The following is a 12883-nucleotide window of genomic DNA, read 5'->3' as shown; positions in this document are numbered from 1 at the left end:
GCACCTGGTGTTTTTCAAGTAAGCCAGTTCCTTGTACATGCCTTCAAGCAACCACAGAGGTCAAGATGACTTTTTGAGCTTTAATGTCAGCTCCCAAATATGTGGTACTCCAGACATAACAGAGTTAACTTGCAAATGAGTATGGATGTGCATTTGGGTGATGGAAATATTCTACTTACACATGTGTAAATTAGATTTTTGGGGGTAGATTGTAGTTCTTGAATAAGAGTCTGGGTGATGTCCCTGAGCATTTTCTCTCAAGGCTACCACTCTACTACTTTGAGTCACAGTTCCAATTCTGATTTCCTGTTGGTTGTTTGGAGATAAAAAGCTCATTGGCTTTCTTGTCCAAGATGGCTTCAACCCATGGTCATCAGATCTAAGCCTACCAAGTAACCAGGATTATAGGCATAAGCTGTTGATGTTTTTTAATAATTTAGTAAATTTTACAGTTACAGAAGTTATAAATTATCATTATAACCTGTGTAATATATGTGTGTATGTATATATCAATGCATACACATAGAAATATTTTAACATATTTTTGAATCTACAGTAGATATATGAAAAATGATTCTTCATTGTAAAATAAAATGGAAATCAAAGTTATTAAGGAACAAAACAAAGGAATTGTCACATGTTTCTTTTTGAATGTAATATGAATTGAGATAATCAGTTTGGGAAAACCATCTTTACTTTAAAAATATAGATGATGGCTATTAATTCCAATCCATCTATTTGCCCATATTGTGCATCCTCACATATGAGTTTCAAAATTAAACCACACTTTTTGCTTTTGTATTTAACTCACCTGTAATAATTTAGGATAGATGAAGTAATCCAATAAAGATTAAAATAATAGTAAGTGAGGCTATGAGTTAGAGCTGAAAATGATTTTAAATATGATAATAGCTAATTAAATTGCATTTTTCTTACTTTTACTCTATTGTCATATCCCTCCTTCTCACATTAAGAAAGTACATAGAAGGTTCTCAATAACTTATATGTAGAATCATGAAAAAATATATTGAAAGAATGAGGGCACGGTGTGAGTTTAGCTTATTGAGACCTGTAGCGGGTAATGTGTTTTTGAGGACTTGAAAAATGTTGTGATGGAGATGAAGGAAGGCATGTGCTTATTCTGAAAAATTGACCAGAAGATTGCTCCCAGAAAGATAGTCATGAATTCTTCCAAAAGGTTACAGTAAAATCACTTTCACAACCATGTTCACTGCAGCATTATTCACCCTAGCCAAGTTATGAAAACAGTCCAGATGCCCATTGGAGAAGGGATGGTTGGAGAAAGTGTGGCATATATACACAATTGGATTGCCCTCATCCCTTATGAAGATCGTTACATTATTTGCAAAGAAATGGATAGATCTAATAATATGTTAAGTAAAGGAAGTCAGAGCAAGACACACAAAGGACCCATGGTCTGTTGCATATTTGGAAGTTAGAACTTTATACAAGTTTACACAACAGTATTAACCAAAACATGATATTTGCAGAGGAGTATTTAAAGGTGTAATTTCTTATAAAATTGAACTTTTAATCCAACAAAATGAACAACAAGAAACTATCACTTGGAATATGTGAGGGGAAGTCAAAGGGAAGGAATAAAGAGAGTTATGGAGGAAGAGAGTGAAGGCATAATGTACAATGCAGACAGTAGGAAACTAGAAAAAATTAAAGTGGGATGAGGTTTGGAAGGGTCTGGGAAAGTTAAGTAAAGATCCACTGTACTTATAAACTAATCTGTTGAATGGAAATTCCTTTGTGCAACTATTTAAGTTAATAAAAATATAATTAAAAACAAAGGAGACATCTGATCTTAAACTGCATTCTCTCAAACCATGAGTCAATATAACAGTTTCCTTCTCAGAAACTTTCTTTGCAGGTCTTCTCCTTATAATGATAGGAAACTGACCAACACAATATCAATACACCAAACTGCACATCATAATGGTACAAAATATAAAAATCACAATAATGTTAGAATTCATCACATGATAAAATAACAGGTAGAATGTATCAAATGCTGATTGATTGTTTTTCCAAGTACTTTACCTATGGTATCTAATTTAATCCTCACAATAATCCCATAAAGTGGAACTACTTCCATTTTTAATTATCAGATGATATTGAAGTTTTCAGAGTTGGAATTACTAGTACAACATTGCACACATGGTAAGTGTTAGCCTGATGCCCATCTCCCACTATATCAAATTACCTCATTCTCTTTTATGACTAAAACACCAGCACTTACTCTACTAATTCTAGGAAAATTTCCCAGAATTATTGTGTACACTCTAATAATATCTCGCTTTATCTTTGTTAGAAAATAGATAACTGTAACATGAAAATTCCAAGTTCATAATCAATTTATACCTCCCTGGTGAAAGGAACTGCTAAATTATAACATTCTTGATTTCTAGCTCAAAATAGTAGAAACCATATTCTATCCCATGGCTCAACATGTACTGCCTGGGAACCCTATCTCTGTTTAACACAGTCTTACTGAAAAAATGACCTGCCCAATTCCTGATGGAAACAGATTGAAGGTCTTATGGACAAGTGATTTCCACATTGTAGCTCACCTAAGTTGTTTACCATTAAAAGTATTTTGATTGCTTTTTATACCAACATTTTGAGAGAAATGTACTACTTTAAAATGCTATTAAAGCAAGACTGATAAAAATCATCTTTGACCCCAGATAAATATTTTACCTTTCATATACCCAAAAATGCAATCTGATCTATCATTGTTAGGAACAAGAGGTTAAAAATCACAGACACCAAGACCTAATCATAAATTAAAGAATCTCCAACTTGTGAATATAAATAGTTTAAAAAGACATAAATACTACTGCGTTTAAAAAAATTCTTATGATACTGAAGTTTCAATTATAAACTATTAACACTTGAAAATAAGTCATTTTTTGGTATTAGGACACAAAACACAAGATTAATCCTAATCTTATTAAAAGACTTTTATTTATACTAAAAATCCAATCTTATAACTACGAAGATTCTAAAAACAACTGAAGTACAGAGACACAAAGGAAAAATTTAACTGCATCATCTACATTCAAAGGACTGTGTTAATAGAAAATAGTTATGTAAATAATTAGCTTACCCAATTCACTTACATTCTTTTATTCTATTTCATTTAGTTTCATAAAAACTGGCTTTTCATAAAATGATGTTTAAAAGCCTATATGTCCACTTACGTTTTCATATCTTAACAATATTTATTTCAGAAATGTCTTTAGCTCTATAGTTAATGAAGTGAAATAATAATAAACTATCCAAAGTCTTTTCAGAAATTGCAAGACTCATTCTGGGATGTTATTTATATTGGAAAAGATATTCGAAAAGCCTTATTTGTTAAAGTTGCCACAGTTACTCCCACAAAAGAGCCATTAGTGAAGATTCTTTTGCATGTACAAAACAAATTCAAATACATCCACAATCTGGAGATGACACATGTTTTTTTGTTTGTTTGTTTTTGAAAGGAATATCTAATAAGCATATCCACAATACTGATTTTCAGTCAATATGATGGGATATTCAAATGTAATAAATATGGAGTTATCTCTTAGTGAGAATAGATATGATCTTACAAAGAAAGATTTTTTTTCAACAGAAATCTGGAAAGAGTTTATCCACCTTATGTTTCACAGGAATAACCAAAGAGTAATACCTGTGTTTGTTGTTCAAACTCACTCCAATTTTATATCTTAAAAGTATAACCAATTTAAGAGGTCAAATACATATTTTGTACTGACAGTCATCTTACAGCAATAACTTACTACCTAATTATGTCTTTATCTTCTTACCTAACATATAATAAGAGCTGAAAGCAGTCTCTTTCATCTAACTTAATGCTGTAAATGCTTTGGTTATGAAGATGTTATTTGGCAAATAAAATGTACAAAAGGATGGTTCCACTGAAATGACATGACAGAACATTGATAAATAAAAATCATTGCAACACAGTTAACTCTGAAAACTCACCCTGTCCACATTGGTAAGCAACATTGCAACAGCACATGCAAACCTATACACATACACACATGTGCACACATATACACACATGTACATGCATGCTAAATTCAGGGTTTATTATACAAAAAAGTTCAAATAAAATATTAGTGATTAGTACAAATGATAATTTGCCTTATTACAGAATGATATACAATCCAGTCACCACAGGTGTTACATTTTACCTGCCTCTCCACATGTGACCACTTAATTTATTTTAATTAATTAATTAATTTGTTTGTTTGGTAGTAATAATAGGGCTTGACCTCAGGGCCTGGCTCTGTCTCAGAATTTAGTTTTTCTTTAGTTTTCTCAAGGCTAGCATTTTACTGCTTGTACCACAGCTCCATTTCTAGCTTTGGCTGGTTACTTTCAAAACAGAATCTAATGGAATTTTTTTTACTTGGTCTGGTTTCAAATCACAATCCTCAGATTTCATCTTTCTAATAAGCTAGGGTTAATAATATGAGCCACCAATGTGGCCTCTACTTTTGCCTCTATATTTATCTAATGCACATACTTACATAGTAATTTTAAACTGAGTATAGAACCAAGATGTACAGTGATGATATTGTCCTATCAGAAATTCAAGTTAGTAATTTAAATTTCTTCTTGAGTCCATACAAAAATGACATGATATAGTATAAGAGAACTCACGATTGAACATATGAGCTTTAAGAGATTTCTAATAGATCCATTATTTATTGTCACCCAACATTACAAATAATGTATAATGCAGTAGTAAAATAGAAGTCCTTTGCATGACTACTTAAATTCCTTGTTTTTTTAAAGACACTTTGTTTTCATCTAAAAAAGCAGACCTGTCTATCGTCTTCAAGTGATTTTGATGACTGAAGGTGCTTAATGAGAAGTCAATATGTATTAGTAGTGCTTTGCTATCAATTAAATCTTACTTTTTCTTCTTGGAGAATATAATGATCAAAGCAATAGTTGAGAATCAGCAAGCAATAGTTCAGAATCATGCTTCCAGTGCAAGGGGATCACCAGTAAGTAATCCTTGACACCATTTTCCACAAAGCTTTGTCAGAGATATAAGCGGCCTGCCTTCTCTAGCTGCTTTCCTTGCTCGGACCTATTCTTTCATTGTACAGGAAAAGTGTGATTCAATTGATTTCACTCAGATCTGTTATTAGAATTATCAAGGATTTAGATTCTTGTCTGTAATTTGGTCAAAGCTATGTCTCTTTATGTAGGCTACTAAAAATGTATTTACTAATTTCAAGTAAATACATAAATTCTATTTCCATCTTTTTTAAAAAATAAAATTCTGTTTGCTCTATAAATTGATCAGAGGCATGGATTTTGTGGCTAGCTAGAGCATTGCACATCTCTCTGTCTCTCATTTCACCTCTCATGGTTCTCATAGATAATATGACTGCTCCACAATTATCCTAATTTATTTTGCTTTTATATTTTTGGTTGAATCATTTCACTTTCTGCTCTGCCATTTCCCAAATTATTTATATAGAAAGCATTATTTCTTTTTTCTTTTTTTTTGTCAGTCGTGGGGCCTGAACTATGGGCCTGGGCACTGTCCCTCAGCTCTTCAGCTGAAGGCTAGCACTCTACCACTTAAGTGTCAGCCACACTTCTGTATTTTTATGCTTATGTGGGCTGAGGAATCGAATCCAGGGCCTTATACGTGCAAGGCAAGCACTCTACCACTGAGCCACCTTCTGTTTTCTCATTCCTAGAAAAAGCTGCACAAGAAGACAACACTGATTCTCATTTTCAGTCTGTACATTTGCATATGGAGGAACGTCTTTCCTCTGTTCTCCATCAATTCCCTACTTTCCAGTTAGAATGATTTAGAATAATAAAAATGAAAAAAGATTAAATAAATAATGAAAAAAAACATGCAGAAAATTCACTGTGTTTTTCTCACCAGTTCAACCAATGTAAACTATTGGGGAAATACATAGACACCTTATTCCCACTGGCACTGAAAGTCTCTAGTTAAGCAATTCTGATGAAGATGAGGAACAAAATGAAAAAGTGATGAATGGTATCAATTGCAAGAAAAAAAATGGAGTCGGATCCAAGCAAATTTCTTCTTTGGGCTGCTGAAAATAATCGGCTTAGTAGAGTGTGGAGACTACTTTCCATAAAGGCCACTCATGTGAATACTAGAGATGACGATGAATATACCCCTCTTCATCTAGAAGCCTACAGTGGACAGTTAGATATTGTTCGTGAGTTGTTGCCTCAAGCAGCAGATATTCATGCAATAAATGTGAATGGTTGGAAACCCCTGCACAGTGCTTATTCTTGGAATAATACCAGAGTGGCTTCTTTCTTACTTCATCATTATGCAGATAGCAATGCCCAAACTAAAGGCCTCTTAACTCCCTTGCGTTGTGCTGCTGGGTATAGAGATAGCGAAGGTACGCTGGACCTCCTTCTGTTCAACCGTTATATCAAACCAGGACTGAAGAACAAGTTTGAAGAAACTGCCTTTGATATTACCAAAAGGATAAGTATGTATCACTACCTCTTTGAAGTTGTGGAAGGCTGTCGAAAGAAATTGTTCTCTTAAGTCATAATGGTTCAGTTAAGTATCTTTTTTTTTCCTTTTTTTTCTTTTTTTTTTTTTTTTGGTTGAGTTTTTTTTTTTTTTGTGAAAATACCATACAGAGGAGTTACAATTACATAGGTAAGGGAATGAGTACATTTCTTGTCAAACATGTTGCCTCCTCCTTTATTTCCCCTTCCCATCCCTTCCCATCTCCTCCCCTCTCTACCCCTCCCCCCACCAAAGTTGTAAAGTTCGTTTTTCGACATGTCTTGTACATCTCATTGTTGCAATGGGTCAATCTGTGTCCCTATTTAAACAATTTGTTTTTCCCCTTCCCTTTCACAAATCATACCAACATCAAATACAATGAAAGCAGGGATTATACCATGGGAGAGGGACATAAAAAGCAACAAAGAAATCATCTTATAAATATGTTAGAAACAATCGCAAGAAAGAAGAAAAACATTTGAATCCTTATCTTAGGGTTCATTTCGCCAAACATCAACTTATCTGATCATTTTGACTTGTCTCAGACATGTACTAGTTATTGCAAATAAGGGAAACCATGGGACCAATGTTTTTTTGGGCCTGGCTTACTTCACTTAATATTTTTTTTCCAAGTCTTTCCATTTCCTAACAAATGGGACAATGTCATTCTTTCTCATGGAAGTATAGAATTCCATTCCATAGAATTCTATTTTCTCAATCCATTCATCTACTAATGGGCATCAAACAAGACCATACTAAAGCTACCAGAACAAATATGTTTATTGCAGCATTATTTAGCATAGCTATTAGTTAAGTTCCTTAAACTTCAAAATGCCAATCCATTCTTTGTGTCCATACAAAATACTTTCACAACCCAAATAACAGCAATATCTTACTGTAAAAATTCTGTGGAATTTTTCCAAATGAATTGCCTGACTTTGATGTAAAAATGTATTTTAGTTGTTTGTATACATCTATAATTATTTCTGCAGATTTTGTGATTTTTTAATCAGAAATAATTTGAACTCATCTGTTGAAAGGAGTAGTACAGAAACTAAAGATATTTGTTTATTGTCTGAAAAAATATTTTTTAAAATATTCTATATTCTGTGTTTGAATAATATCCATAATCTATTTCACTCTCTCCTGGATATACTTTGAATTGAACATTGTTTTATAATATATAAATATATATATATATATATATATCCATTAATAAATAGTCCTTTCAAATTACATTCCATATAGAAAATTTAAGATTCCTTTTTTTCTAGGTCCTTATGAAAGACCCCAGACTCCTAGGAGACTTTCGTCAACGGGAGGGCGCCCCAGAAACTCAGACTCCAGGCTGGGAGATGCAATAAGCAAGAGGAATTTATTTGACGTTTGCGCAAACGGACTCTCTGCCCCGGTCAGTCAGAGAGCCCCGAGCAGCGGTTACAAGCCTTTTTAAAGGCAAAAATCACAAGATTAACGCATAACACAAAGCATCCCATGATTGGTCCATTTAAAGATCATCATATATGCCAACAATCACTTTGCCACGCGGGAAATTTTGTAACACTCTTTGTAAAACAATTGGCTCATGGTTGGTTTAATGGAGGGTTTACATGGTTACAGGCCTATGATTGGTTGACATTTGGCCCAGTTTATGGTCTGGCCAGGTGGTCGTTGTCAAGATCCGTCCCAGGGATTGCTGAACTAAACTGGAACTGAAAAACATGTACTATCTATAACCGCTGTCCTTGTTCTGGGGTGGGCTGATATCCGGACATCTGGGCCGGCCAATATCCCGGAGTCACTGCCCAGTTTTATCTGCCAGGGAAGGGGGTCTGAATACAAGCATATTTACAGAAGCAAAATCAGCAGTTAGCAAGTTAGTAATGGCAATGTTAAAGTGATGTTTTTAATTTTTAACCCTTCACTTATACTAGTATATTTCTTAAGGATAAAATGACCATGTTAACTAATTTCAAAAGTTTTGTAAAGGTTATTGTATATAAAGGCCTTTCTAAAGTGAATGTTTAATCCACTGATATCAAACTTACATTTAATTCTAACACTTGCATGTATTGTCACACGTGTAATTTTGTAATCAACTTTTTAATAACTGTTTTTCATTTCTTGCATCTGAAGAATGAAAACTATGGAATACTTCACAAATTTTCATATTATCCTTGTGCAAGCACCATGTTAATCTCTGTATTGTTGTAATTTGGGTATATGGGCTGCTGAATCATGTAGTATCTTCTAAATTTAAGTAGTTAATGATGCAATCTTTTTACAGGCTTATATCCTTGGGTGCCTTTTTGTAACAAGGAAGCCTTATTGTCCCTAACAATAATATTGATCTTATTTCCCTAAAATAATATGTATAGTGAAAAAAATTTATATTGTTCGGTCGATTGCTCACATTTGTATTTTTTGTGAATGACAATTTTAATTCTTTTTCATTTTAGATTTGATCATACTTTGAAGCACTTATAGCTAGATCCTAAGGTAATGGCTTTTTCCAGTACTTATTTATGCAACTGAGTTAGCTTTGTGGAGCTAATAGATTCAAAGTAAGCCTTGCTTAAGAGCTACTTCTAAACTTCTGCAGCTGACATTTTCCCAAATGAGGTCTTACCGGCACAAATGTCTACCTGACCCTTTATCCTTCTTCCATGTAGGAACAGACCAACAGAATATCCTATCTTTACAGCATAGTTTGTCTTACTGGAACCAAACTAATCTTAGTTACAAGTGATCATAGAGAGATGAACAGTTAAGACAGAACTGTTCGGACTAGAAGGAATTTTATCAAAATTTAATTGTTTATTATACTTAACATTCCAAAAGTAGCAAAAGCCAAGAAGCTGAAAAAATTGTTCATATGCATGATTACCTAATGTCTGGCCTGTCTACCTTCCAACCAGGCAGAAACTTACACTACTGACTTTCTATCACCAAATATTTTCATAGTTGCAGGAGAAGTCCATATGTTTCCCCACTTTATTAGGCCTTACATTGGTAATGTTTTAATCACAGTGTTTCCTCTTGCCTCCAGGCTGTAAATCTACAAATGGTAAACTTTAGGTCTATCTCTACCAAACACTGAGGTAGAGATAATGCAATAATACTTTAAGAGTTGTCTTTGATACCCTAACTGCAACAGAACAATGCAAAACATGTGCCCTTTTGTATTATATATAGTTATATAACTTATATTTATATGTGGCGATTTTATATTTCACACAGTGAAACTTATTAGAATTAGTTGATAATATGACAAATACATTGATACTTATATATTCCAATAAATAGAATTGGAATATAAATAATTAGGTTTATAATACATACTAGAATATAAAAAGTATCAATGTAATGTCTTCAGTATAATCTTGTGTTACCTTCTAAGTGTTCTTGTTCTTCTGAATTCACATGGTAAAAAAAAATGTTTTCCTCTAATTTATATGGGATTTTACTCTGTTGCTCTGTTTGGTTTTAAACTCACGTGTTCCAAACTGTTTTTCTCCACATTTCTGAAGCATTCCTATTGGTTATACCCAAATTTTGTTGATATGATGTCTAAAAGATATTATTCTTTTGCAAGACACATGGGTCTTTGGATCCCAGGTCCCAGTTACCCACATCATCAGATAACAGGGTCAAGACTTCTTACCTAGACCCATGCAACATTCCAACAGAAAGTAATTGAAGAGCCATGCCAATTTCTCTTTCCTATAATATTTCAGGCCCCAATTCCTTGAGAAGCAGGAATTAGCAGTAAACAATAGTGAAATGCAAGGCAACATAAAATGAAGGATGAGATCACAAAATCTGAGAGAAAGAACTGTAATTCCAACTTTCAATTTACAGATGACCAGCCCATATCTGTGAACAAGATCACAAAGTGTCAAAAGATTATTGTTAATATCCCTCCCCTAGTGATTAATGAAAGATTCCAGTCCAGCATAAGTAGGATAGAAAAATAGCTCCTGGAAAGATACAATTGGTCTACCAAAGCCAGGAAAACTTGACTTAGAGGTCAAATGTACTTCAGAAAATATCATTAATTGAGAAGATCCTTAGTGCTTCAAAACAATGGTATGTCAGTAGAACTTGGTTCTGTGGTATAAAAATGTTGTCATTCTCATAACATTTAATCTCCTGCAAGTGTATTCTTTTCTAATAATCTTTGAAAAATCACATTCACAAGCCAGGCGCTAGTGGCTGATGCATGTAATCCTAGATACTCAGGAGGCTGAAATCTAGGATCAAGGTTCAAAACCAGCCCAGGCAAGAAAGTCTGTGAGACTCTTATCTCGAATATCGGAAGTGGTGTGTGGCTCAAGTGGTAGAGTGCTCGCCATGAGCTGAAGAGCACAGGGACAGTGCCCAAGCCCAGAGTTCAAGCCCCATGACCTACCAAAAAAAATCATATTCGCGAAAATACCATTTGACAAATAGATGATACTTAGTCACAATAGAGTTACAGTAAAGTTGATTTATTTACACTGCACTAATGCCAATCAGGTACAACCATTTATTAAAGTGTAGAAATAGTACCACCTACCATTTGTGTTGTTCATTTGGTGCTTTCCAAAATTTGTTAAATATATCATCCTCTCATATTTCAAACCCAAATGTAAACTAATAAAGTTAATTTCATCACTTAACAAGGTACATTTTAAGAAGTCACAAATAGTTGCGTTATATGTTGTGTGACAAACATAAAATCTGACTTCTATTTCTATCATATTCTTCGATAATACTAAATTTTTTTTTTTGGGTCCGGTCATGGGGCCTGAACTCTGGGCCTGGGCGCTGTCCCTCAGCTCTTCAGCTCAAGGCTAGCGCTCTACCACTTGAGCCACAGCGCCACTTCCGGCTTTTTTCTTTTTGCTTATGTGGTGCTGAGGAATCGAACCCAGGGCCCCAGGCATGCAAGGCAAGCGCTCTACCACTGAGCCACCTTTCCAGCCCGATAATACTAAATTTTAATTTTCTTTTTTCCAAAACTTATAGGTGGTAGAAAATATTATCCCATGTAAAATAAAATAATCACACACAATTTTACAAAACCATTTATAAAAATGGTACTTAGGAATACAGTCTAAATCATTTTAAACTTTCTTGTTAACTAAAGATTAATTTTCCAAATAGATGAGAATAAAATCATATCTATGTGGTTCACATCTCCAGTCTTGCAAATTATTACAGATGAATGAATTATGGAAATATAAGCTGACATCAGTTCAAGTATATGCAGGATTGAAACTCCATGGAATGTATATAAACTTTTCAAAGAACTAATGGACAGTTTAACAGAAAGACTATCAGGAAGTTGAAACCAGAGAGGAATAATAGTAAAGACATTGAATGAAAAATGGACAAGGGGCAAGAACAGCTAGAATACTCAATGTTCACATGTGATAAAGGAAGTGGTAAGTTTGAAATAAATCTTGGAGAAGGGGTTGGCTGAGGATGATAGAATGAATGAATAAAATCCAGGACAATCTAATCCATTGGACAATCAGATGGACATATTTAATTGTAACACACTTGCACAACCTTTGGAAATTCAGTGAAAACACACACAGAAATTACAACCAAACAGCAATCTCTAGAGAGTATGAATATGATCTCTCAAAATTTTAAGCAGTTAATGAAGGGCAGTCTTGGGAAAAGCAAACAAAACTATTCAAAGAGGGCAATTTGGGGTAGAGGAGAAATTTGAACAGATTTAAATAGCTTGTCTAAGGTTATAAATCACCTATATTTGCTGCAAATATTATCTTTGTTCTGTGAGTTCTCTGTCTAAACTGGATACTCCAGTCCTGAGCCACACTTGATAGCTTGTGAAGACAGAATGGAAGAAACAAGATCAAGAACCCATTACTCCATTGGAGAGAAAACAATCCTCTATATTTTCATATCTCACTTCACTACTCTTTCTTCATACTTTTAAGTCAATTGATTTTGAGTTATATATTTCCATCTTTGTTCTGGAAAAGTAATTGATGAAAGTAATTCACTAAACATTATTTGTCATTTTTTTATTGTGCTGTTTACTTGTTCAAGGGAGTACAGTAAACTTCACCTCTGCATTTGGTTGCAAAGGTGAAAACCCAACATTGATGTTAATCAGGACAAGCTCTAATGTAAAACTTTGTCTCCAAAAAACCCAGTCCAAGAAACTGTGATCACAAATATTTTGATATCCTTTTTTTCTTTTTTCTTTTACCTTGGAAGTCTTGTGTCTAAAGTGCCCACAGAAATAAGTACTCCACTAATTTTTGATTCAATCACTTCTAACCCCAAAGATAT

The 12883-nt window shown here is 33.8% G+C and overlaps 2 pseudogenes; one reads left to right on the top strand and one right to left on the bottom strand.

Annotated features, from left to right (window-relative positions):
- Positions 1-6094: 6094 nt before the first annotated feature.
- Positions 6095-6604, top strand: LOC138828873 (ankyrin repeat domain-containing protein 49 pseudogene; annotated as a pseudogene).
- A 2107-nt stretch (positions 6605-8711) lies between these two features.
- LOC138828874 (U6 spliceosomal RNA) lies at positions 8712-8811 on the bottom strand (annotated as a pseudogene).
- Positions 8812-12883: the final 4072 nt, after the last annotated feature.

This window comes from Dipodomys merriami, unplaced genomic scaffold (genome assembly GCF_024711535.1).
Source record: "Dipodomys merriami isolate MVZ:Mamm:240054 unplaced genomic scaffold, mDipMer1.0.p SCAF_1660, whole genome shotgun sequence".
In the NCBI taxonomy this organism is placed as follows: domain Eukaryota; kingdom Metazoa; phylum Chordata; class Mammalia; order Rodentia; family Heteromyidae; genus Dipodomys; species Dipodomys merriami.
Note: the sequence above shows the minus strand (reverse complement) of the source record. Positions and strands in the feature narration are given on the sequence as shown.